Source organism: Nymphalis io, chromosome 7 (genome assembly GCF_905147045.1).
Source record: "Nymphalis io chromosome 7, ilAglIoxx1.1, whole genome shotgun sequence".
NCBI classification, from domain to species: Eukaryota; Metazoa; Arthropoda; class Insecta; order Lepidoptera; family Nymphalidae; genus Nymphalis; species Nymphalis io.
In genome coordinates this window covers 4033301-4060518 of record NC_065894.1, presented here as the reverse complement: position 1 = coordinate 4060518, position 27218 = coordinate 4033301, and the positions used below count along the sequence as shown (strand labels likewise).

Below are 27218 nucleotides of genomic sequence, written 5' to 3'. Positions count from 1 at the left end.
GTTTCTTTGTTTCATTTTTTTATATTAATTTAGTTTAGTGTCTAACTTTTAAGGCTTTATGTTGCGAAGTCCTGGGTCAGCCAATTAAATATTATTCGATGTTTTTTATCAAGAAATTCTCAGTAGCTGCCCAAAGTATGGACATTGGCAATGTTAACACACCTGTATTAACACTGTTTCGACAAGCTCGTAAAGCCGTTGGTCTTGCGTCTTGATTCTATTCGGTCATGTTAGATTGCCGGCCCATGGTCAATTGGACCGATAGAAAGTGAATTGCGCACACACTCGAGCACAGATATAATATATCTTGCATAGTTGGCTATTCTTCCTTGAAATTTATAATTCTTCCAGTAAATTCAAAACAAACATTATTTCTCAAAGCAATACTAGTATGAACTTCAACTTGTTTAAATTGTACAAAACAAGAAACCGTCAAACTAACATAAAATTTCAGGAGTAAGTTTTAATTAAATAGGTACACACACTTCTGTCATAAAACGTTCTAGCACTTTCTAGAACGTTCTAGAAGTTTAGGTTACTGTTACGTAAATTACAATATTATTATTTTTGTTGTAATTTTATGTGCCATAGATTTTGAATAATATAACATTTGTAATAATAGTAACTTTATCTACATATAGATAAAATATGTAAAAACTTGTTTGATTGTATTTTCATATAGAAGATTTTTGTATGTATTTTTGTATGGTTGATGTATGTGATTTTTGTTTGTCATAATAAAAGTCTATATATCAAAACGTTTGTAGCTTTAATTTCCCCCTTTGTTAACGTTTCCCATTAGTAAATTGTACCTATATGCCAATATTTATATTGTAATTGGACGCTACAAACTCAAGTATACAAGTATTTTTAATTACGCCCCACTTTTAAAAAAAACTTACTAAAACTATATTGAATAATTTGTTTGATTAAACATATATTGTAAAGTTTTTACATAATTTAGTTAATAGTTATAAATACGTTGTTGTTTTTGAAGTAACTGAAAACTAGTAAACTATTTGAAAATGAAATTGAAATTATAGATAACGTACTCGTATCTTTAACCAGTACTACTTCAGTAAGTAATCATACGTGAAAACAATGCTAAATACAGTATCTTTATATATTGTAGTATTTCTATTTTTATCGTTTTTCTTTCTTTAATTTAATTATATACATATTATTTATTTCCATAACGCTGTTGGGCTACAAATAAATAAACGAACCAATATTTTTAAATATTAATACCATGGTATCGAACGAATACGTATTTAATTAAGTCCATCCAAAAATATAGTTGAGCTATTACTATGGTTTTTAATTAAATTTCGTTGATACGTCAATCCGATATGTTTCAGTGAACATGCTACAATTTACGGCTAAATAAATTATTTGTTACCGTTATTATATTACAGAAAATATTCAATATCGAGTATCGGGTATGACTTTAAATATTTTTTGGAAGCGATACGATAATGACGACGATGTTTATTGTAAATCAACACATTTTTATGTGTATACGTCTTAGCGCTCGGTGTACGGTAACTGAGAGTTCGAGCGTCGGATGACGTCAGCCTCAGGCCTCTGCCTCGAATCTCGCGGGCAGCGGGGCGGCGGCGGCGGCGGCGCGGGAGCGGCAGGATCTTACGCGTATAATCAAATGGACCGACCCTCGAATACAGCGGTGCAGGAGCGGCGCGGGGGCGGGCAACGAGCGGTGCACTCCAGTCAAGCGGTGACCGCCCGCGTTGCGCGTCTGCATTGTAGGTATAGTGTTGTACATTTTTTTTGTGACGTATCAAAATGTCTTCGGACGTGCAAGAGCTAATTATTTCGGCAATCTTTGAGAGGACACCCATATGGAACAGCAAAGATGTGAACCATAAAAATAGAAGAATAATTAACCAATTATTAGTCGTAGAATTTGTCGGGATTTTGTCTCTGTTCTTCATAATTTCGATAAAACTCGCCATTTATTTTCCTTGCCCTATAGTAGGGATCCACTTCTTCTTTTGCCCACAATAAATCGAGCGTTAGGAATAAATTTGAATCAAAAAGATGTCGCCGTTTTTCAGACATTTCGTTCGCGAATAAAAACAAATATCTCGACAACACAACCACGAACACAACACTACACCGCTATAGTGCCGCGCGATCTGCCCGCTAGTTTGGAGAACAGGTATGCGTTGCCCGCTCCGCTGCCGCGCCGCCGCCGCCGCCGCCCCGCTGCCCGCAAAATTCGAGGCAGAGGCCTAAGGTTTCGAGCGTCAGATGGTGTTAGTGTAAGATTTTGTTATTAGAAGTGCGTTAATTTGTACGTGAGATCGGTACAAGCGCTCATGTTTTCTCAAACAAACACAATTATTTCTTTCCCTTTCTAAAACAGAAACAATTTAAAGGTTAGCATATCGAATTGCAACGTGAAATCGTTCGGTAACTCTCGGATTAATAATACGAATTTAAATGTAAAAACTACATTTGTCAATTTATTGTTTGTCGCTTAAAATTCATTCTCGTTATTGTCCCTAAACTGTAACGAATACAAGATGACGGACGTATTGAAAGTTATTTTATTTGAATTGTGATTATTGTGGACTCAATCTATTGATTATAATCTGTGTGGGGGGATAGAAGATGTTATTTTTGTTGTCTATATTACTCGCTTTTATTAATTATTAGCTTAGTTCAAATTCTAAGTGCATATATATTAATACTAATGTTCGTTAAAACATCAGCCATAAGCTCATATGATTGTCCCTGACGCTGTAACATAACTGTACACCACCATTTTATATACATACATATCTGACTAAAAACCCCAGGGGAGATGTTTGAAAAACATAAAAAGTACAGTTATTTGCTTTATATATTTCATATATTGAAAACTTCTTTGATTACATTATTATTTATATATATTATATATTATTAAAACCATTTCCTACTTTTATGGACTTTAAACAATAGATTAAAAAAAAATTATAAGCACTTAGGAAACACGCCTACACAGAAAAGGCGTGTGCTTGAATTTGTTTGAAAAATATGATATATAGATGTTTGCTTTTGACGGAGGTTGCAGCGGCCATATTAGGTGTTTATTACAAAAATATTTGTTTTGTTTTTAATCTAAAGGAATTTTAATTTATTCTTCTTGTCTTTTTAGATTCTATCATAATGAAATGTTTTGTTTGTGTACTCTAAGTGTATTACTCAATTCAAATGGTTAATTAATTCATGTATTCATCCAAAATAATATATAAATACCATTTTGAATAAACTTTAACAAAATACATTATAAAATTTACGAGAGACTATATTACAGAATTTTATAGTTATTAAGTTATAAGCAATTAAATCCGATGCTATATCCTATCGTAAAATGTTGAAAACCAACTTGAGATACGCTTTTGTTAAGCGATTAGGCACTTAATATATTAATAAATAATGTAGTTTGTTCCATGTTAGTTTGACATTTCACGATCTAGATCAAAGTCGCGTTTCGTATTTGTTTTATATAATAAGACCCCTGAAGCAGCGTCACAATTTTCGGAATTAATAATGATTCGAATCGCACACGAAAGCTCTAAAGTCAAACTCGTTACGATGTAACTCGTACTCGTATCTCTCATCGCCTCCCAAGCTGTTTCGCCTCTTCGCTGTTAATTAGCGACTTTTCGCTCCGTTATTTCGCTTTTCCATTTCCTTTTTGGGTAATTAAATAAAGTGCACTCGCTTTAAACTATAAAGTCATTTCTGTTTTTGCTCAGTGAAATGCAATGAAGTTGGTTGAGGACCGGTTTTTTTTTTACACCAAATTCAGCTTTTATTATTAAATACAAACCATTATCTTACTCACACTAGATTTCGTTTATATTATGGATTCTTATAATTGCAGTGAGCAAAATTTTCTTGTTATAATAATTTAAATGTTGATATAAACAATATTTAAAAAGTCAAATCTAAGCTTTTTGATTGATTACGGTTTATTATAATATTTGACAACAAAATGGCGTATCTACATATATTGCATTACAATTATCGTATCAGCAGTTAATGTCAATCTGCGTCTGATTTTCCACAGACCAAGATATACTGGACAATTTCTTTCTCAAAAAATAAATGTTTTTGAATCGCACTAACGAGTATGGCGCTCACGATCAGCGGTTAATTGCGTTTCGTCAGACCGAAAGACAGCAGTGCAAACTAGCTGAAATAAAACAATAGTTTTACTTATTTTATTATTCTTTCAATGTTAAACAAAACGGAAGAAGTAAAACGTTGGAAAATATATTAATTAGATTTATAAATTTATATTAAATATTGTTTAGGGGTCGCTTAGCTAAACAATACCGCCATCTTCTTTTGTCAACGTCGTCTTCTTCTTTCAAATGTAAAATCAATGATGACAGAAAAAGAGAAATCAATAATTAATTAATACTTAGTAAGGCCGATATATGTTATTTAGATTTTCAATGAATCCGTGTTTAATGAAGATTTAATTAAAATTTGTAAAGTGATCTCATGCCATTCATATAAGAATTTAATCCTTTCACACCCATTCCAATTGTGCCTTCACATTACGAATATCCCTAAATGTATAGAGATCGTCTTATTTCATTCAACCCGTCCATCACTTCATGATCGCTGCTTGATATGGGTCGCCTACTGAATATTCTGAGTAGATACCCATTCGAATTCCGAAGGCATTTTATATCAAATTAGAATGGAGTATAGGAATGCAAATACGTTTCGCATTATTCATTACATTGTTATAACCAAAATATATATATAATATATATATATGTGTGTCTGAATACGAGCAACGAGAAAATAGAACTATTAATTATTAATATGAATGAAGATGAGTTTGTTAGTTATATACTTAGCTCTACGTATTGTAAATTCATACTTTTTTTTTTTTTTATAGAATAGGAAGGTGGACGAGCATATGGGCCACCTGATGGTAAGTGGTCACCAAACGCCCTTAGACATTGGCATTGTAAGAAATGTCAACCATCGCTTATAGCCAATGCGCCACCAACCTTGGGAACTAAGATTTTATGTCCCTTGTGCCTGTAATTACACTGGCTCACTCACCCTTCAAACTGGAACACAACAATATCAAGTATTGCTGTTTTGCGGTAGAATATCTGATGAGTGGGTGGTACCTACCCAGACGGGCTTGCACAAAGCCCTACCACCAGTGAATATAATATAATACGTGGTAAGATAATAAAATATATAAGAGTGTTTTTCAACGATTCTAAAAACTTTTAGGTATTATATATTAGATTATATATTATTTCAGAATTAAAATTTCGCAACATAGTACGCCTTAAAATTACGAAACTTATTAACGAAATTAATGACGTAGTAGTCAGTGCTACTTTTGAGAAAGTGTCTGGATACAAGTTCGAACGCAGAACGGCTTAGTCTTTTAGGAAGAGCCCTACTAAGTCCAAAGTAAAGCTGTTTCATAGAGGCAGAATACATTGCTCATTAAATGTCACATAAAGTGAAACATTTCTATTGGTATACTACAACTGAAAGAGAAATGGGAAAATTATTAAAAAAATTAACATTATAAATAATTTTATTTGCCAACCATATATCCAAAGAACTATGCACAAAAGTCATTAACCCAAAATAAACAACGTCATTCCGGAATAATAAACTCAATGTGAAATTTCATTAGAATTTACAAAATACTATCCAACTTTCGCTTTACAAATTATTGTTGGCATTCGAGTAAGTTAAGGATTAGTTGTGGTTTCTAGGGCACGTTCCGTTTTGTGCAACTTGGCTCGTTAGCTGACTGACAAGCTTCGAAGTTCGGTAAGACCTAACCCACAATCGTGATTTGTAGCACTAAAATACCCTACGCTATCTATTTGTATAGGGTTAAGCGTGGTGTTCGAGTCGAGATGGCCCAGTGGTTGGAACGCGTGAATCTTAACCGATGATCGCGGGTTCAACCCGGGCAAGCAACTCTGAATTTTCATGTGCTTAATTTGTGTTTATAATCATCTCGTGCTCGGTTTCTGTCTAATTTCACTGAATTTTTGCCACGTTTGTCCTCATGATCCTAATTGAAGTAGCGTGGTAGAATAAGTCCCACTAATAACCTTCTCCTCAAAGGGAGTGGACCTTAGTCCACTGGTGGAACAATCACAGGCACTTAAGTATTCTTTGGATGATCAAACTTGATATGAAGCCAAGCTTGAACCCCGAGGAAGGAGAGGCTTAATTTTTTGTACCTTACTCCACTCCCTTACATACATGAACTAAAAGATATACCAATTGTAATGCCTAATTTTACAGTCGAAATATTCTTTGTCTAAATGTTCATTTCATAGTGTTTCCCGTTTGTCCTACTTATCGAGTAAATCTCCACGTGCTCGTGAGGGCACGGAGGGAGACTAAGTGCAAACTCTAGTACGGGGTGGAAAGTTCCGGAGAATTACGAGATATCTGATGTGAGAGTATTATTTTATTCTATGCACTCACTATGTTAGATAAATATTCATTTTATTCTGAAAGTTAGGTTAGTAAGATATTATTGGTTACTTTCTTACTTAATCTTATAATATTATAAAATAATTCGAAATACTCGCACAGGTGGTAGGTCTTACAACTGGTAGTGTTTTGTGAAAGCTCGTCTGGGTAGGTACCATCCACTCATCAGATATTCTACCGCAAAACAGCAGTACTTGGTATTGTTGTGTTCCAGTTTGAAGCGTAAGTGAGCCAGCGTAATTATAGGCACGAGGGACATACGTTAGTTCCCAAGGTTGGTGGCGCGTTGGCGATGTAAGCGATGGTAAACATTTCTTACAAAGCCAATGTCTACGGGCGTTGGTGACCACTTACCATCAGGTGACCTATACTATAAAAAAAATGTTTTAGTGATTATAAAAGCTACTAGCTGCAATAATATCTAAATTAAAACAAATTTGTTCAGTAGTTTTATAATTTGCATTTGTTCAAAGGTAAATTCATATAGGTAATATCCGATTCGTTGAAGTAATCCTTTGAAGAAATGTAAGTTTTAAAGGTAACATTTGAATTCATATTTCGAATCGTTTAATCTCCTATATTATATCCTTCTATATCAAGATATTTATGACATTAGCGGAATATGTTGCGCTTCATTAGATATATAAGAAAAAAAACAATCACAATTATAATTTTCACTTTAAAACATTAAAGATCAAAAGTATTGATTTTTATTTGTTGTTGTATTTAATATAATATATTTATTAAATATTATTCATAAAAAATATCTTATTTTTATTTTACATCTATATAATTCAATATGATTGAATGAAACAGGGGTTAATTAACATATAAACTATATTCGTTTAGAGCTTTTTATATAAATATACTATAAAAAACATAATTATGATATACATAAGTGCCAACTGATAGCAAATATTTATCATAAAACGGAACATGTTTCTAATACCGTCAATAAATATTACTTAGATCGTAAAATTGGTTAGAAATATGTACACGCCATCAATATTCTAATTTGTCGGTTGAACATAAATTAGTCTTAAACCAATAAATCGTAACGTTAACAAGAAGATTAAAGAGGTTCAAAACGAAGGTATTAATCATATGACCCTATCGATAAAGCAATATTAAAGGCTGAATAGGCCAGTTTTAATAGAAAGCAACTTGTTATAAACTTTGCTTATACAGTTATTGGGCAACATCGGTCGGGCGTAGTCGGGTTGGCTCAGTGGCTAAAACATGAGATTTAAGTTTAAAATTATTATAATAAATTAAGGAAAATATCGTAAAGAAACCTATAATTCCACCACGTGTGCATCCACGAACTCGCATTGAAGTAGCGTAGTGGAATAAGCTTCTTCCTCAAAAGGAGCGATGCTGTTTTCTGAAGCTTCTCGAAGATATATTTATGGTCACATTTTTTTAACCTGCTATAGAAAAGTACCAGTATAATACCCTTGTAGTACAAATATACATTGCGTCAAGTGTACACAATTTATAAAACTAGAATACTTCCTTAACAGTTTTACTGAAACTAAAATTTAAAATTCTTTACACGGAATAGAATATTTAGCTAGACATATATATAACTTTATATTAACAGAGAAGTTTTCAACTTGAAAATGTTAGCAAGTTTTTGTTCTCTTAAGAGCTTATTTACAGGGAAACTTGGCAACGTTCTGATGTCGAAGAGATAATTTATTAACGTTGATGTGAATTTGAAATCTATGTACTGGAATTCGCAATCTATGTATTGGAATTGCCAAGTTTTTAAGAAGTGCAATTTAAACTTAGCGACACTAGTCTTAATTTATTTTAAAATAAAATCTATTGGAACTTCGTACATACTTTTTTTAAAGATATTTAGGTGACGTATAAATATCGTAACTTTGTTAGTATATATTGACTATATTTTAAATAGGACATAATGAATCATATACCTTTGATGCACTCTCTATTCCCTATCTCTCATAATCCGATGGGACGGTCATTCGACGGTAAAACACGACCGAAAAGAGTTCAGACGCAGTACCAACGGCTTTATGTGCTTCTCAAGGCACGGTAGTGCACTCACTTCCAACTTCCAGACTTCGAGCTGCTATTGAGAATTTTCGACAGAAAAACCCAATAACTTTTTATTGGCCCGACCTGGGATTTGGCCCCAGGACCTTCCAGGTCGGCAGCCTACATCTAGCCACTAGACCAACGAGGCAGTCAGGGTAAAAATATATTATTAAAGAAAATAATAAATAAAATTTAGGTGTTACTAATATGCGTATCCTCCCAACAGAAGAAAAATAAAAACGGCCTTAATTAAACACAAGATGGAAAGGTCTAACTCGAACAGATAGCTTTCTTTAGAGATATTATCGCTAATTAATTTTTTGAAAAAATAACAAACTTATGGGTCCACAACAGGTCTATGCCACCACACCAATTTAATTTTTAGAAAGAACACAGACACAACAAATGAGCGAGCTGATGATATGTACTACTATCCAAAAACAAGCACAAACCTTACGGACGACTAATACAAAATTTGAACATAAGCTATTTCTTTCATTACTTATGTTTTGTCAAATATATATATATATATATATATATATATTATCAAATATATAGTATTTTATTAATAAGTACTTTATATGAAATTATATGCAGCCGAGATGGCCCAGTGGCAAGAACGCGTGAATCTTAACCGATGATCGTGGGTTCAAACTCGGGCAAGCACCACTGAATTTTCATGTGCTTAATTTGTGATTATAATTCATCTCGTGCTTGACGGTGAAGGAAAACATAGTGAGGAAACCTGCAAGTGTCTAATTTCACTGAAATTCTGCCACAAAGCCGCATTGGAGCAGCGTGGTGGAATAAGTGGAACAAGCCTTGTCCTCAAAAAAGGAGAGGAGGCCTTAGCCCAGCAGTGGGACATACACAGGGTGTTACTGTACTGTACTATTTCTTTCATTACTTATGTTTTGTCAAACATAACTTCAGATGAATTTACATAAAGATTTCACACTAATTAGTATACTTTATATGAAATTATATATACATTTGAAAGTGAATCTGAAAGTTAGGAGCAATTTAACCACAAGTTAAGGAAACCGACTAGCGAATCACAGTTCTAAGTTTCGATGCAAATGTATGCAAATCCGTCGAGCGTTACTAAATGTAACTTGTTGCGAAAGTTATAAAGACGTTTTCTATTTTCTCACGGATTCGTGGAAAACTTAGTCGAATCATTTTATAATCGTCGGAAAGAAATCGTGCTTGAAGTTTAGCGAGATATTTTCAAATATTATAATTACATAGAATTACACTTATGAATATCTTATTGTCTTAATTGTGTTAAAATTTAGAACTATAAGATAAACGTGAAAATAGAATATCTATATTAGGTAAATTACTATTAAATTTTTCTTTACCAGTATTGCTGACACTATTAAAAAAATTGCCAAAAACTTTTATTACGTTAAACGCAAAAATCATGTTTAACGGTAGAATATAACTAAGCGATTATACTAAATATTAAGTATATAATACCCTTTATGTGTCAAATATTTTATCATATACAACAATTCCTAATTAAAATTGCCGTAGAGAATTTTTCTCATATTATTTATAATATAGTGTAATGTATAAGTCCAATACATATGCTATATTCCATGTGGTTAGTTTAGGGAACTATTAAAAAAATTGCCAAAAACTATTATTACGTTAAATGCAAAGAATTCATGTTTAACGGTAGAATATAACTAAGCGATTATACTAAGTATTAAGTATATAATACCCTTTATGTGTCAAATATTTTATCATATATTTGCTCCGAATAATGAAGGTAATAATTTATGAAGCGTTAAGATCCATCTTAAAATTCCCAAGAGTTCATAAACAGCACTTTGGTTGCTATGCAAATGTATGGAGATTGCGTAGAGCAGACTGCTTGCGACTCTTATACTGAAGCGTAATTAGGGCTGGCAAAAGATAGTTTCGTAACATTTTTTTAATAGATTTTAAGCAACACCTAATCTTTATCGGATTTACTTATAAACGACTAAATATATATATAAAAAAAACAATAAAAAATATTAAAATTTGTAATTTGAACAACAGTGGTCAATAAAACATTCTCGTGCTAGCAACCCTGGCCCGTTGTCCCGTGAATCAACACTTCAAGTCAGGCTTTTAACAATCGTACACCGTCGGTATTTTCACCGCTTCTAATTTAACTTTCAAGAGGAAATTTAAGTGAACGCAACGTCGACACTTAAAAAAAACATATAAAAGCTGTTTTGAAAATGTTTAGATATGAACTATATATATGAACTAAGACCTTATTCCTATTGGATATAAAATATTTTATATATCCGACTATCCAGAATACGTAAAGCAATAATAAAACATTTAGTTTTCAATACCACTAAACGTTATTCAAATTCGTATAAAACTGAAGTTGAGTTCACACAAAGGCGAGTTTTATGAAAGCCCATATAGCACGTTTGTTATTCGAAGCAAAAGCGCGGTCTGTCAGCTTTGTACGCAAACACATTCCCTCTTTGACCTTTGAAATTCACGCCTTTGAAAACGACGACACCAATACATTCTCTAAACATGATAAATGGCTGAACTTGACGTTGGGACCATTTGTCTCCCAACAGCGAACGCGAAGGAAAAAGTCGACTTTATTTACATAATATTAAGCATTTTAAACAGCCCCCATGTTGCTTGTGGTTAATAGGAATTCGAAAGCTTTTCACAGCTTTTGCGGATAAATCTTTAGCAAAACATCTATTGAGAGCAATGTCTAGATAATGTTTTTGTAAATGCTATAAAATTTTATACTCTCGTAAACATAAGTGATGCATGTACTACACAGCAGTTTCCTCGCTCTTTTATAGCTTCAAGAATATTGTCAATATAAAAATTAATGAGCTGGATTGTTAAATAATACTTAATGTACACAGCTCTCAAATATAGTGTATGGTCATAAATAACAATCTCTTTAGAGGTGTTTCCTTTTAAGGAATTGTTATTTTCATAAAAGGAACACCGCTTTTTATTTTACCAAATATATCATGTGTAGGAATTAAATTTATCTCTAAATGTTGCCAGACTTACAACAATTCCTAATTAAAATTGCCGTAGAGAATTTTTCTCATAATATTTATTATATAGTGGATTGTATAAATCCAATACATATGCTATATTCCATGTTAGTTTAGGGAACTGTCACATGATGGAACAGTTCGCAAAGGCCTTATTGATTTCCTTCAATATGCGAGTACCTAATGTCTCTTTCGCTCCACTCGGAGACCTTCTAAGTGTTTATAACTTGGCGCAAGTTGATAAGTTTTCGTCTAATGAAATTTATGTGCGCCCTATTACATCGTTGCCCTTTGAAGTTTTAATTAAATTGTATTGGAACCGTTTTTGTAGATTGATTTAAGAGGAAAATTATTTTTATCTAATAGAGATTTATTCTTTCTTTATTAATTGCTATTTAATGAATACATTTTAATTAAAAATAAAAATCGATATGAAAAGTTAGCAAGAATAATTCTTTTGAAACCATTAAATGGTTTCAATAGAATTATTTTTATACATAGCTATATATTTTTTTAAATAATTTATAAGTAACTTACAGAAAATATTATGTAAGTACGGTTTGCACTGTAAAATAAAAACTTGCAATTTAATTTCCGTCTTGACGTAGTAAAATTTCAAAGAGCAGAAGATATGAACGGTCATATTTTATATGCAACGAATATTTTCTATATAATATTTTTCAATATTTCTCAACGGAAACCAGGAAATAAACTGTCATTTACAAACACGCCTATGCAATCGACGTACTATAGTTATATCCTCAAGATAGAACCCGTTCAAATGCATGTTATAATTATTTTAATATTAAAATATACACATCGTCGTCTTATTGAATGTTCTGGTGACAGGTGGGCTGGTTTATTTTTCACCAAGAAGATCAGAATTGCAATTGTAAGGGGAAATAATTTAATTTAAAAATTGACAAATAATAAATAAATATACTTCTATTGTCAAGAATAAAAAAAAAACATTAATATTTTCTTGTTAATAAATAAATAAAATACAGCTAGCGTTTATGCCACAATTCCACGCGATCCTGTCATGATTTGTACAGTAGTTATTCTTAATTTGTATTTGCATATATTTAAGGCTTTAATGTATTAATAATATACTAATGAATATTTATTTATTTCATAAGTTTCTAATAATACATAATTAAATGCATAATTGTATTAAAAATAATTAGGGTCGGACTTTATTTTATTCCATAATTTGAGAACACTCAAATTAACCAAATCTACGAAACAAAGTTTTTGTATATTGTTGAAAGTTATACCACGTTGGCCAAAGACGCCTAGACTGAAGTTTTTGCTCTACGGATAAGTTTACATATTAAGCTGTATCTTGTAAAATATACACTATACACTACCCGTCCCGACTTTGTACGTATAAGATAAAGCTTATGGATTTATGAATAAATATTTTAATACAATCAATATTGAGCCAGGCACAAAGGACATAACAACTTATTTCCCAAGGTTTTTGGCGCATTGGCAATGTAAGCGATGGTTAACATTTTTTACAATGCCAATGATATGGTGGCTATGGTGATAACTTACCAATCAGGTGGTCCATATTCAGTCCGCCTATTAAAAAAAAAAAGAAGAAAATCAAAGCTACGAGTATATCACAAGATGATTGTAAATTGTCTGTCACAATTGATATATTATGCAATAGATACGCTTCGTGTTTGTCCTTTTATAGTGCTGATAAAATGAATCTTATCTTGTAGGGAGGGAGCGTGCCCCTAAGTCAAAGCATCTTGGAAATCTTGATATATAGTATAGTAGGGTGGAAATTGAAGCGACGTAGAAAATATTTCGTTGAACAAAATAACGTAACATTTTTAACAGATTTCAAAATAGATTCCTCCTCTTATTCTCAATTCGTCTGTATATAAATCCTTTGTTATGTGAACACCTCTATATATTTTACTTATGACCAAACTTTGATCATTTTTATTGCAGTGTCAAAATTTTTGGCATTATCCATTCATAACAACTGATATAGCTCAGTGGATAACAACCAATCTCCAGATTAATTTCCAGACAAGAAGCATTTACTTCGACGTGCTACGTAGTTGATTATAAAGTAAAGTAACAGCCTGTAAATGTTGTTTCACCATGCTGCTCCAATGCGGATTGGTGGATACATGTGATAGAATTTCAGTGAAATTAGATACATGCAGGTTTCCTCGCGATGTTTTCGTTCATCGATGAGCAAGCGATAATTTATAAACACAAATTAAGCACACGAAAATTCAGTGTTGCTTGCTTGGTTATGAATGCGCCATCATCGGTTAAGACTTAAGCCTTTAGTTTATTATACGTACATTCCTTCAGCTATAACCTTAAATTATTCTTTATATATAACCATAAAGTTCACGTTCTATATACATATATAGATTCGTCCTTTGTGAAAGGTAATGAAACTTTTTATAATTTTAATCACGCGCCGTGAGGAGTCTTTGGAATTAATTGGGTTTTATGAGATCGCTCCTAATAACCGGGCTTCTTGTTATGAATGACAATGTATTTTTTAATTGTTTGTTCCCTTTTAATGATATAACCATCGTTTCGTTTTATAATTGTGTCGCTTTGATATACGAACTTTTAGGGCATAATATTAATAAAAAAACAAAGATTTAATATTTTGTTTATTTGTTTGTTTGTTACGCTTTCACTACTCAAACGATTCTTAACTACTCAAACGATTATCATGAATTGTTGCATACATGTTATCAGGGGTACAGAAAAGGGTACTTAAAACCTGCCTGCCTGGGTACTTAAAAGGATGGGTCCTTGGCGGCCGAAGTCGCAAGCGGAAAATAGTTAACTATATTAATCATATTATTTTAAAAATAATGCACTGCATCAGTTGATTTTGGCGTAATCTAGGAAAGACTAGAGAGAGATAAGAAGATAACGTCTTTGCAAAAGCAATAAATTTTATTTAAAGGAAAATTAAAAAAATAATTTTAAAAAACATAAAACTGCGCGCACTGGCATAATTTCTATAGGTTCTATTATCTTCTATAAGCTATAGAGATTAAACTCATAAAGAAAAGTAGTGTAGATAGGATGCTTTCAAATATTTTTATTTTTTTGTTAAAACATTGTTTTAAGAAGGTCTAAAGCGTATTACACCACACAGCTTCAAGGCAGATTGGTGGACACTATGTTTCCGTAGAGATGAATTATTACTTCATGCGTACAAGACAAATATGCAACTTTATTTTCATATATATATATTAATAATATTAATTTTAACATTACATGCAGTTATGATATCAGTTTGTGAGAGTCGCATTAATATTAAAACTTTTGATCCCTCAGTTAAACTTCAAACAATAAAATTTAATTTCAAATTATGCTTACATTTATAATATGAATATTTTTTTTTTATAATAGTAAATTTATGAGAACATAAAAGTTTATTTGAATAGGATAGAATATTAAAAAAATAAAATTTTATTATATAACTTAATTCTAAAGTTTTACTTTAACTTGGAATTTGTAATAAATTTGTTTCATAAGTGAAAACATAAATTATTACGAATAATAATATTGAAACTATTGTATGAGATTTTGATAATTGTTTTGTTTGAAATAATAGAGACTATTTTAATTAATTACTTTGGTATTCGTTTAAAACAATTTACGACGAACTAAAACATAATCATATTTAAATAATAATTCTACGATTAAATTTTATCCACAACACAAAAACAAATTGAATACAAGTTGATTACCGATACAGGATGGAAAATTAATTTATTTCAATTATAATATAATTGCATTTATGAATCATAAATTGCAATTATATTGAAATGTAAACACAATTATACGTCTAGCTTGTTTAAACGCACACAAACAAAGAAAAGTTACACAAAACTAATTTAGCTAACATTTAAGCAGTACAAATTCATGAAATTCAAATATTACGTGTTTTTGCGTATTAATTATTCAAGAACAAACTCTAAGTAAGGAAACTCAATTCGAAACCTTCTGAAGATATGTATAATAAAATATCAAATAATATATAAAAATAATATTTTTTATATATATATAAATATAAATAATAATAATGTCGTTCAGACTGATTTCGGCGACGGCGACTAATCTCAAGAGAGATTAGCCATTTGCGCAGGACATATTATAGTGCACAAGTGTGTGTACAAACACAGGTCCACTCCCTATTTTCTAGCTCTTATAATCCGATGGAACGGTAATCCGACACGACCAGAAAGAGTTTAGGCACTGGACCAACGGCTTTACGTGCTTTCCGAGGCATGGGAGTGTACACACTTCCAGCTTCCAGACTCCGAGTTGCTACTGAGAATTTTCGACAGAAAAATTCAATAACATTTTATTGTCCTGACCGGGGATTTAAACCCAGAACCTCCAGGTCTGCGAAATTACATGTAGCCACTAGGATATATATATATATTAAATAATCATTTCTCCACAAGCTTTTTGTACTTTTATAATATATTTTCTATAAATTGGATTTTAGTTATTTTAACGAGCCTGTGCCACGTTTTTATAACAAGACAGTTTAAATTAGACTACGACGACGACTCCTGCATAGAATCGAAGTGCTGTGTTTCGGTTGTCTTCCTTTAAAAGGTCTTTTCTGTAGTCTTCGTATGTATGTAATATGGATTTTTAGTTATTACCATTTTTAGGTTGTAGTTGGAAACATATGTTTATAACGTAATTAATTTATGTAATTTAAATGTAATCGGATTCCTTCTTAATCGATGTATTACTATAAGTCACTTGCGTATTTTAAACAAAAATTATCACGTTTCCTTTACCGACAAATGTATGGAAAAACGTGCAGAACCTCCAACGGCTAGTTTTTGAAATGACGTTTCTCTATATATTAACAAAAGGGTATAGTTTTTATTTATAAAATGCTAATAAACGGCTTTATAAGCGATGATTTAATAGCAATATAGTATATAAATAAGTAGCGGTCAGTTCTTCTTATAAGTCTTTATGTATAATCTAACCGAAAAATAAATAAAAAAAAAGTTTTTTTTCACATGAAATTAAAACAAATATATTTTGTAAATCAAATTTTACAACTTGCTATACCTTTAAAATTTACATCAATTTATGTGTATTCTAAAAAAATAATTTGTTTATAATGATTTAGACAATATGTAATTAATCGTAACACCAATATAACTATACATTATCAATAAGAATCGAAACAATATAACGGTTTTATAACATAAACTTAGCAAAAGCTACGCCGCCATTTGGTGAAAAAATTAAACGTACAATGAAAAGAATCATTATCAAGTCTAACACCTCAACAAAAACAGCTCCATTCAAACATTTTGATTACGAATTCAAATGGCAATGGCTCCCTTTGAATTTGCAAATCTTAGAGTCTTATTAATTAATCATGTCCTATAGATACCACTCTCTGGGGATGTACCAATAACAGGAGAAAACGTCGATAATTTAATCACGAACGCGACTATTACAAAGCTATTAGCCAACATTGAACTTAAATTTCTGATAGGCAGGTGCGCGTAATTGGATTTTATCATTCTATGCTCACATGTAGAGGCTTTTAGCACTAAAAGCATAATTTAAATGTATTTTTTAATAATTTCTATATTTTGATTATTAAGTGAATTCAATTTGAATAAAAACTCTTAATAAGTCTATTATTAAATCGTTTGCTGAATTCCTTTTTAGTACAATAATGAAATAAGAAGAAAAGAATAATAACGATTAAATGAATTTCAAAATTGATTCATAAGATTGGTAATATAGAGTACATTTTAATATAACTCAACGTTGTCATATAAGTATATAAAAATAATTAATATTGAAATACCGATATCATGTCCCTGACATCTCTACTCAGTATATTTGTGCGTAACATTAACCGTATTGATTTTGTTTGCGCGCGCAACCCTAATCCCCACCTCTAAGTGGGTGGAGGGTTGGGGGGTGAAAGGAACAAGGGTGAACGACGTTTCGATTCCAACCTTTTTATAGGAGCGCCTGAATCCCTAAGGTTAATTCTACGATACATTACGTCCAAAGAATACGCCTTATAATTTACACTTTAAGTGGATAACTCTTCTTTATAGCACTTCAAGATGATCTTTTTCACTATCTTGTAATAGTATTTCAATTTGTACAAGAATACATTCAAAATGATAATTTGATTATAAAAAACTTTATATATATATATATATATATATATATATATATATATATATATATATATAAAATTATTTAAGCAATTCAATATGTGATTTTGTATCATGTGTCTATAATGCTATATTTTATTTTATTGAGTTTACTTGATATATGATACTTGATATATTATAACCTAAAACCACGTCCAATTAAATATTTAACTTTTACGTGATGTTCACAGACATGTGTACATTTAATAATACTAATAATTGTTTTGTAACATAAAAATATATCATGCATTCAATAGATAGCTACAATAACAATCATATTTATAACATTAATCGCTAAAAATGTTAACTCTAAGGATACTCTGCGCCATTGTTTTGTTATCTCCTTTGATTTCAATCAGATTCATGAAAAGCGCTTTGATGATAACGGACTTGATAACTTCATGAGAATGCTTTAGAAGGAATGAAATAAATGTTTGTGGCTTTATTTAGATTAATTACTTCTTTAATATTATTTCATAGTATATTATCGACCGACCGATTATTTATTGTTTATTTATGTAACGTGTATAATATGTTATATTAATTAAAGTGCAATAAACTTTAAATAAATATTTATTTTATATGTTTTATTAACAATGTCATTGTGTAACATGTGACATTTAGAGACTGTTACTGACTTACTTCATTGGTCACACCAAAAACAGTAATTATTGCAAAATTACAATAACCTAGAACGAATTATCTATAAAACAATGCGATAGCGAAGCGTATTAGTTGTGCTAAATTATTCTTTTTTATTTATCTTTAAATTGTTATCTTTAAATATTTATGTGTACAGGTATCTAGATAATCCAATAAGAAAATGAAAATGAAAATTGCCATTAAAGTTAATTATTTTTTATTTTCGTTTGTCATTTATTTTTCATTCTAGAACAATTCGCACATTTACTGAGAATTGACCAATCCTTTCTTATACCAAACATTGGGTATCTCTTTCACTCATACTAAGTACATATAATGTTATCTCTACTTCAAACATTCTATTATGGTATTTATTCACGTACGATATTCAAATTCAAATTAATTTAAAGAATTTAAAAGCATTCCACATACTAATTTATAGAAAAAGAAAAAACTACCGCTTGACCGGAAAAGAAAAAAAACGCAACAGGATTTTTTGTGAAAATTTTATATTTTATAATTTTCAATATAACAAAGAAATAGTCCGGCTAACATAATGGAACGATATTCCATGATACTATGGACTGGTATCATATCAAAACTGGATCACAAATCATAATACCAAGTCACAGTAGAGTGTATATATTGTCATCCAGCGCAAAGCAAATATCAAACACACATTTCGAATGATTTAAATAACCACTCAGATCCGTAACCGGATAATCCGACCGAAATTTCGCCTACAGCGGGTGTATCTACATCGATTTTAAAATGTATGAATTTTAGTCTGTTTAACATATCATCAGCATGCAGTTTGGATATCTCGATTATATAAACGAGGATTTATACTGGCGCTGCTTTAGCGCTGGCTACGTATTACGAACTAGATATTGGATGCATGAAGCGTATAATACGATGGTGTAAATCGCGTTAGCGCTGTATTTGTTTTGTACATTACGAGCGAATCGAGTACCACGTCGTACTATATTAATAATATATTAGACTAGATTATATGATCGAAATTGTCAAACGATTTTGAATATAACGTAGTTCTAAATATTGAATGTATTTTTGTGAGTTATTATTGCTTGTTTTTAAGTCCCAGTGTTAGGCAACGACTTCTTCCACCATTATTAAGAATATTATTCTACAAATCTATGTAGGTAATCCTCAGGAATTGGCTGATATATGTATGTGCATGTCTTATTGATTGATTCTAACAAATATAGTGATTTTCCCGTTGCTAGCGATTCTCTTCATCACCTCGTTGGAGATGAATATTTGCAAGCAAAAGTTTCTTAAGGGTTCTGCCATGTAATTTAATCTTGTAAAATGAAAGGTTAAAGTACTGAATTTTAAAATAAATATTTAGGTTCCATCTATCACATTCGAAATACTTTCGATTATCTCGATTTACTACAAACAGAAACATTAAATATACAGGAAAAAAATAACACCTCAATGTTTTAACCGCAAAATAAAAAAAAATCATTAAATATTTACGATAAAAAAAAGTTTTTTTGTTTATAAAACTAAAGAAGTTTATTTTCAAATTAACTTATAAAAAACTAGAGTTCAAAAACACATGCAAATAAATAAACCCACCTATCAAAAAATATACGGCAAGGAAATGAATATGAAAAACAAGTAACGCGTTTATATTAACGCAAAATGGGATCTAGTTGCAGAGCAGTGCAGGAAATTGGCAATTTCGCGTCGAACGGACCGATGGACGTACTATGAATATAATAAAGCTAAGTTAGAACGTCTATTGGCAACTTGATTGCAGCACAAATTGCATTGCGTGAAAAACTTGTTCACACGCGTTATAAAACTATTTTGATGTCTACTTATTATTTGTGATATTAAAAAATTGTATTTGAGTAAGCCATAAAACTGAAAATATATATTATTTAATGCTTAATGAAATGATAATATATTGCGAAATATCGAAATACGTTTCTGTATTCTTTTGTGGAGTTTAGCCACTCATAATGGATAAAATAAAAATATTAAACAACGGGAACAAAATTAATATTTTAGTCATTATTATTAAAATAAAATAATTGAGAGTTTGCGGGAGTTCAAATATCAAAAATATGTTCATTGTACATTTTTGATGAAAAATGAATTAGACAAATGACGTAATTACGTTATTATTATTTTTTTCATATTATGTAAATATTTCTAAATTTAAAATCTGTTTTTAATTCGTCTTCGTTAGACCAGTGTACCTAGATAAAACCGCATAAAGATTGTCGGCTTGTAGAAAAGACCAAAATGTATTGAAATAACACAATATGTATGTATTATCAAGTTATTAACTTCAATATAATAAATCAAAAGCGAAGTCGCTTCAACAGTTGCCGTATACACTTTGTCTAGTCCAGGGATCACATCAAACAATCAATCAGCTAATCGCAATTGATTGCTGGACAGAGGCCTCTACAATCTCCAATAACATATATGTATCAATATGGAAGTCTGTATTTTAAATATATTTTAAATATATATTTTTAGATATAGATTCTTATATCGAAGAGAATTAAAGTCATCACTATGACTTCAATAAAGTACTAAGTACTATCGGAAACGTTTGAAGTAATAAAAGTTATCACGATAATATTAAAGTTATATAGACATTCCATTATCAAAGTATTTAATACCATAAAATTAAAATAGACCGAGTTCTTGGTAACTTTGAAATGGAAATAGTCCTGAGAGTGACATTAACGGGGAACGGAAAATCTTTTAATATTATTTTATAATGGAAGATTCAAAGTTTACACGGGCTCCTTAGTAAATGTACAACTTGCACTTAAATTTCGAATATTCGAATAGAATACAAACAATTTGATTTAATATCAGTTTATTTTTAACTATAATTTTGTCGTGCTTCAACTAACCAATTATTATAATAACTTAATCATGCCATTCATTTGGTTATACTAGCTGAACCAGCGGCCACACCGGTGTGGAATTCGGTTACATTTGCTAACTTTTAAAAAAGTCTACATACCCACATGTTAATTTTCAACTAAAAAATTAAAAAGCTTGCATACAAATCTTCGTTCCGTATTGGGGCTTGCTTCGTACAAAACTCTATTAAAATCGGTTTAATGATTTAATTGTAAATTTGCGTTTACTATATAAGAATTATTTTCATTTGCTCTAAAATGTACGTGATTATAATTATATAAATGAAAAGCGTAATAGCTCTGACAGTCAAAAAAGGGCTTATTTTTTATAATCAACATTAAAAAAACATCGATGCTTATATTCTCTAGAGTTTTCTCATTTCATTTTAGTAAGGTAAGGTATGTTTTATTTAATTATCTTTTTATAATTTTTATATAACGAATATAAAATAATTTGTTATTCAATGTGTAAAAAAGTATAATAATAAATTAAAAAATATATAGTCGTGAAACTCATTAAACATGACAGAACACAAATATTTCGACGTCAAAAACGTTTCTAACAAACGTTACATATAGCATGTGTCGAATTTCACCGAAATTCTGACATGTGACATGTTTATTCACTGACCCGCATTGGAGTAGCTAGGTAGAAAAAGCTTCAATCTTTCTCCTCAAGAGGATAGGACTTCACCCAGTTGTTTACGAATAAATTCTACTTTGGATGCTTAATCACATCGCCCATAAAATTTACACTTAAAAACTGTGTACATTTTGGCACAATTAGTGCTATGACAGATGTCACGTCGACCGCATTGCGGGAGCTTTAAAATATCCGTATCTGAGAATTGGCGTAAAGACACATGCAACGAATACAAATACAGAAACATAATACCACACACAAGGACACTAAAAGTTTGACGCAGTGAAGCGTGAAGTATTCTTTGTGTACCGAAAATATCTTTCAAGCAACTCTTATTCTCAACTTGAGGTTCTAAATTATACCAACTCTCTGTTATAATAAAAATAAGAACCGAATAATAATTCTAGTTATGTAAATTATGTATTTCGCATAATATAAACATATAATTTTTTATTTTATATTACATTTTTAATTGTGTATCAACTGCGACGATTTGGTTCGAATACTCTGCACATTTACAAATCTCTATATTTAGGAGCTTGCCGAGGTGCGAGACTGTATATTTGAAAATTTCCAAACTCAAAATTACTACCAATATCCTTTATTGGTTTTGACCCAGAATTTGAAGCTGTGACATCATATTCCTGAATCTTAATTTCTTGAAAATAATCACTAAATCAAATAGGCAGTAAATATAATAATTACGTATAATAAAAATCGATTAATTAAAGAAAATGCACATTATACAGTCACGTGATTTCCCAAAAAACATTTACAGTAAAACCCAAATTCGATTTAATAGTAACTATCACCAACCATTGGCTCAATATAATTGACCAATATTGAAATATATATATATATAATATTTCATATATTTGATTCCCACTTTAATCATCTTGTTATATTCTGTGACGTAATCTAACGCAATCTAAATTAGTTTAGAGGTCAAAAGGCACTGCAATGCGCCGCTTGGTGTTGGCAGTTGTTTTTAGTATAAAATTCATCAATCCAGCCTATCCATTGAAGTATCATTAGGCTAACTGTTGATGTACAAATTTATGTGTTGTAGAAACATATACGTGTGTGCATAAATGCGTCATCACTTGATATTATGTGATTATGCTTCTAACATACTCAATACCTAAATAAGTAGGTAATTCTTGGAGAGTTCACTCATCACGTGTGCCGAGATGGCCTAGTGGTAAGAACGCGTGAATCTTAACCGATGATCGTGGGTTCAAACCCGGGCAAGCACCACTGAATTTTCATGTGCTTAATTTGTGTTTATAATTCGTCTCGTGCTTAACGGTGAAGGAAAACATCGTGAGGAAACCTGCATGTGTCTAATTTCATTGAAATTCTGCCACATGTGTATTCTACCAACCCGCATTGGAGCAGCGTGGTGGAATAAGCTCCAAACCTTCTCCTCAAAAGGGAGAGGAGGCCTTAGCCCAGCAGCAGCAGCAGTGGGACATTAACAGGCTGTTACTGTCACTCATCACTACGGTCGAAACTCGAAAACTACCAAACGTATTCTTATACGTTTTTTACACTGGACGAAGTGATTCATAAGCGAGGTTTAGGTGTATAATTCATTAAGGTTTTGTTTAAAGTAGCTGAAAAATTACGCTGATGGTTGAAGATGTCGAAAAAAATCATGCCGACAGTGAGTTTTACTGGCGTTCGTCGCGTAAACCAAAAGAGTTGTATGTATTACGATATAAATGTTTTATGTTGACCATTATTCTATCCGTGACATGACGAGACGGGTAGCTAGTCTTTTATAAGTACCGTCGGCTATAATTCAATTATATGATTGTAACGTTATTAGTAATAGGTGCATGTGCAGTATCATACGAATGAATACAAAACATACTTATTCGTATATTGCCTAAACGTAAGCCAACGTAAACGGCTTTTTTTTCTTACCAATGTTTGTATGGGATCTGAATCTGTACCAATATTATAAATGCCAAAGTAACTCTCTCTTTATCTATTTCACTTTCACGGGTAAACCACTTTACCGATTTAGATGTAAGTTTCATCGTCAAGGATCGTCAAATCATCAAGGATCGTCTTACAAAGTTCAATTTTGTGAACCAATAATTTTTTAACAAAATAAAATAATTCTCCATTTTCCGTAATGTTGACGTTAAGATGTGGAAGCTAATTTTAAAATGTTGTGTTACGTTTCGCAATTAGTTGGAAGTAGCAAAGGCACTCTACTCATTAAGCGAGCGATGTATCCGTGCCATTATAAGGCGAACCGGTAATAATATTAGTTCCATGATCATACCCTGTATGAAGTAATTAACGCCCTCGGTATCTATATTTAAATGGCTTAGTCTGCAAAAGTTTTTAATTTCATTCTAATGGAAAATTTAAAAAGGATTGAACTAACTAACAGCATTAAGCACTTTTTAAATTATTATTCTATTGAAAATAAAACATAACCCAGAAAATCTCATTTTAATATTATAACGAATCTTTAGCCAAAACGTAATGTTGCAATTCTATATATGTTCACTATATGTATATGTACAGATAAAAGAAAAAAAGGAAAATCGATTACTGTCATAAAAGTAAGGTTTAAGCCCAAATATGTTATTTACATATTTGGGCATTACAATTATAATTACAGGCACAAGGGACATAACATCTTAGTTCCCAAGGTTGGTGGCGCATTGGTGATGTAAGCGATGGTAACCATTTCTCACAATGCCAATGTCTATGGGCGTTGGTGACCACTTACCATCAGGTGGCCCATATGCTCGTCCGCCTTCCTATTATATAAAAAAAAATGTCCAACGCTAGGCTCTTCTCCGTGTAACGGAAAGGACAGGAGCGCTGCTCCATTGCGGATTAAAGCACACATGTAGCAGATTTTCATTAAACACACATTAGTATCTCAAATACATCAATTCAGTAATTAATATCGGTATTTTAATTAAACTAATACGTTAATTTTCGAATACATTATCATACATCAGTATAGTTTAATACAAACATTAAATCTCATCGATTAGCGTGACCACTCGGTAATTATTGGTCCAACCATGTATTACTCGCGGATGAATGCATCGTTGCGCAACGCTTTTGTGGCGTTCAGTAGGGCAAATGAGTTCTAACTAATATATCTATGCAATAACATAGCTCAAAGTACCATGCAAATACTACTCAAATCATATCAATTTTTGTCTGTTTGTCCTCTAAGCGTCCCGAAGCTATTCGTCCGATTGTGATGAAACTTTGGTGAGGTGTTCCGCGCATGCCCGAGAAGGTTCCTAGACCAAAAGATTTTTCTTTATATGTTTGTTCTTTAACATAACTTTTATATAACTCTTTATTTTACCCGTGCGAAGCCGTGACGGAGAGTTAGTCTAATAAGTTTGTTAGTATAACACTTTAAGAGAAATAAACTTCGATATATTTTCATGGAAAAGTTTTATATACTATCCTTTATTGTATGTAACTCGTCCCTAGGTGGCGCTGTAAATCAACTTTAATACCGTTCTACCGATCGCCTTGAAAATCGATACTTACACAGGTAGGACAACTGTCGGGTTAGTACTGTATATAAGATATTGACATTTATTATATTTGTTATAGAGACTTGACTGATCTAATAGTTAAATGTTCGAAGACTGTGAAGTCCTGAGGTCTTAGCCAAGTTGGACTAGTAGTAAGATATTGGATTTTTCTGTCAAGAAATTCTCAATATCTAGCCCGGTCCAATCCAGTAAGTTTGGAAAACTGATTGATGGTATTTCTTAAGTGAGGTAGAGAGAAAGAGAATAGAAATTGCACTTTTATTTGCGCACATCCTTTTGAATGACTAAATATATTTATAGTAAATTTGTTTTCGCTAAAACAAAATTAAATGTTATATTGCGCTAACGATTTACTTAAATATGATATGAGCTGTTATATTTTAAACATCCTATTTAAAAATAAAATTATCAATCTTACAATGAAACCGAAACATAATATATTTAAGTTAAAATATGATAATCATTGATGATATGATATAAAATAAATTGTAAGAAAAATCATATGAAATTTCTGAATAGTATTTCAATGTCAGCATGATATATCAAAATGTTTACATGGAATAGATTAGAGCGACCACTTAGGAGTTATTGATTATGTCTGTCCATGTATTACTTGCAGATGAACGCATCGCTGCGCAACTCTCTCGTGGCGTTGTGGCCTTCTGTAGGGCAAATGAAATTAAATTATTTTTAGAACAGTGTATATCTAAAGGGTACTTTGCACAATCCACCTCATTATATTTGGTTAATGGGTAAATATTACCCGCCCGCTTTTACGTGAGAAAATAAAACAAAAAAGAATCACTACCAAAGCTTCGATTATCTCAAACGGTTCAGTAATTTCCGTTTCAGTATCAACTGTTACATATCATATCTTAATTTTCTTGGCTTTATGAAAATTGTTGAGATTATAAAAAAATTTAAAAAAGTTCTTTTTAATTGGAAAAGAAAAAAGATTTAAATTCTATACCAAATTTCATTGCAATCTTTCCATATAACCGTCAAGCGTTTAAGCGCAACACTAATTTCATCACTTATACATAGAATATTCCCAGCTATTTCTATAAAAAAATATTTATATCAAACGAAGTTTAAAGTGCATTGGATTTACAGACACCCTTAATTGGAAATGAAATAGAAATAAACGCTGTATAGCTGTCTCTGTCCAACGAAACTGATTACTTCGGCATCTTGATTGCGGAACTTAATGCAAATAATAATTTGAGAAAATCGAAGACGTCTTGCAATATTGAATGTCTCACCTTAAATCAATAAAAAATATTTTAATTTTTTTTTTAAACTAGCTTTTATATACAATTTTTGGTGTCTATGCTATTAACCGTTGAATTTTTTTCGTGTGGAGCCAATATTAATTGTAGAATTACGTCATGCATCGTGCTTATCGAACGAACATGTCAAACTTCAAAGGTTATTACTATATTTTTTTTTCAAAACTAACAAAAAAAGATTGTAAGTTAAAAAAATATAATAATAAATACAGGTTTTTCTAATGTAATGTCACGAAAGTGGAGGACAAACAGTGAGTCAGCAAATTATACAGCAACTAATATCCGTGAATCACACAGATCGATAGCCACGTCTAGACTCAATGAATCAGGTGC

General features: G+C 31.3%; 1 protein-coding gene across 3 annotated transcripts in view; it reads right to left on the bottom strand.

Moving 5' to 3' along the window:
• The window catches only part of LOC126769390 (amyloid-beta-like protein), a 115908-nt gene that overhangs the window by 10318 nt on the left and 78372 nt on the right, over nt 1–27218 (bottom strand). The gene's annotated exons all lie outside the window — the stretch shown is intronic.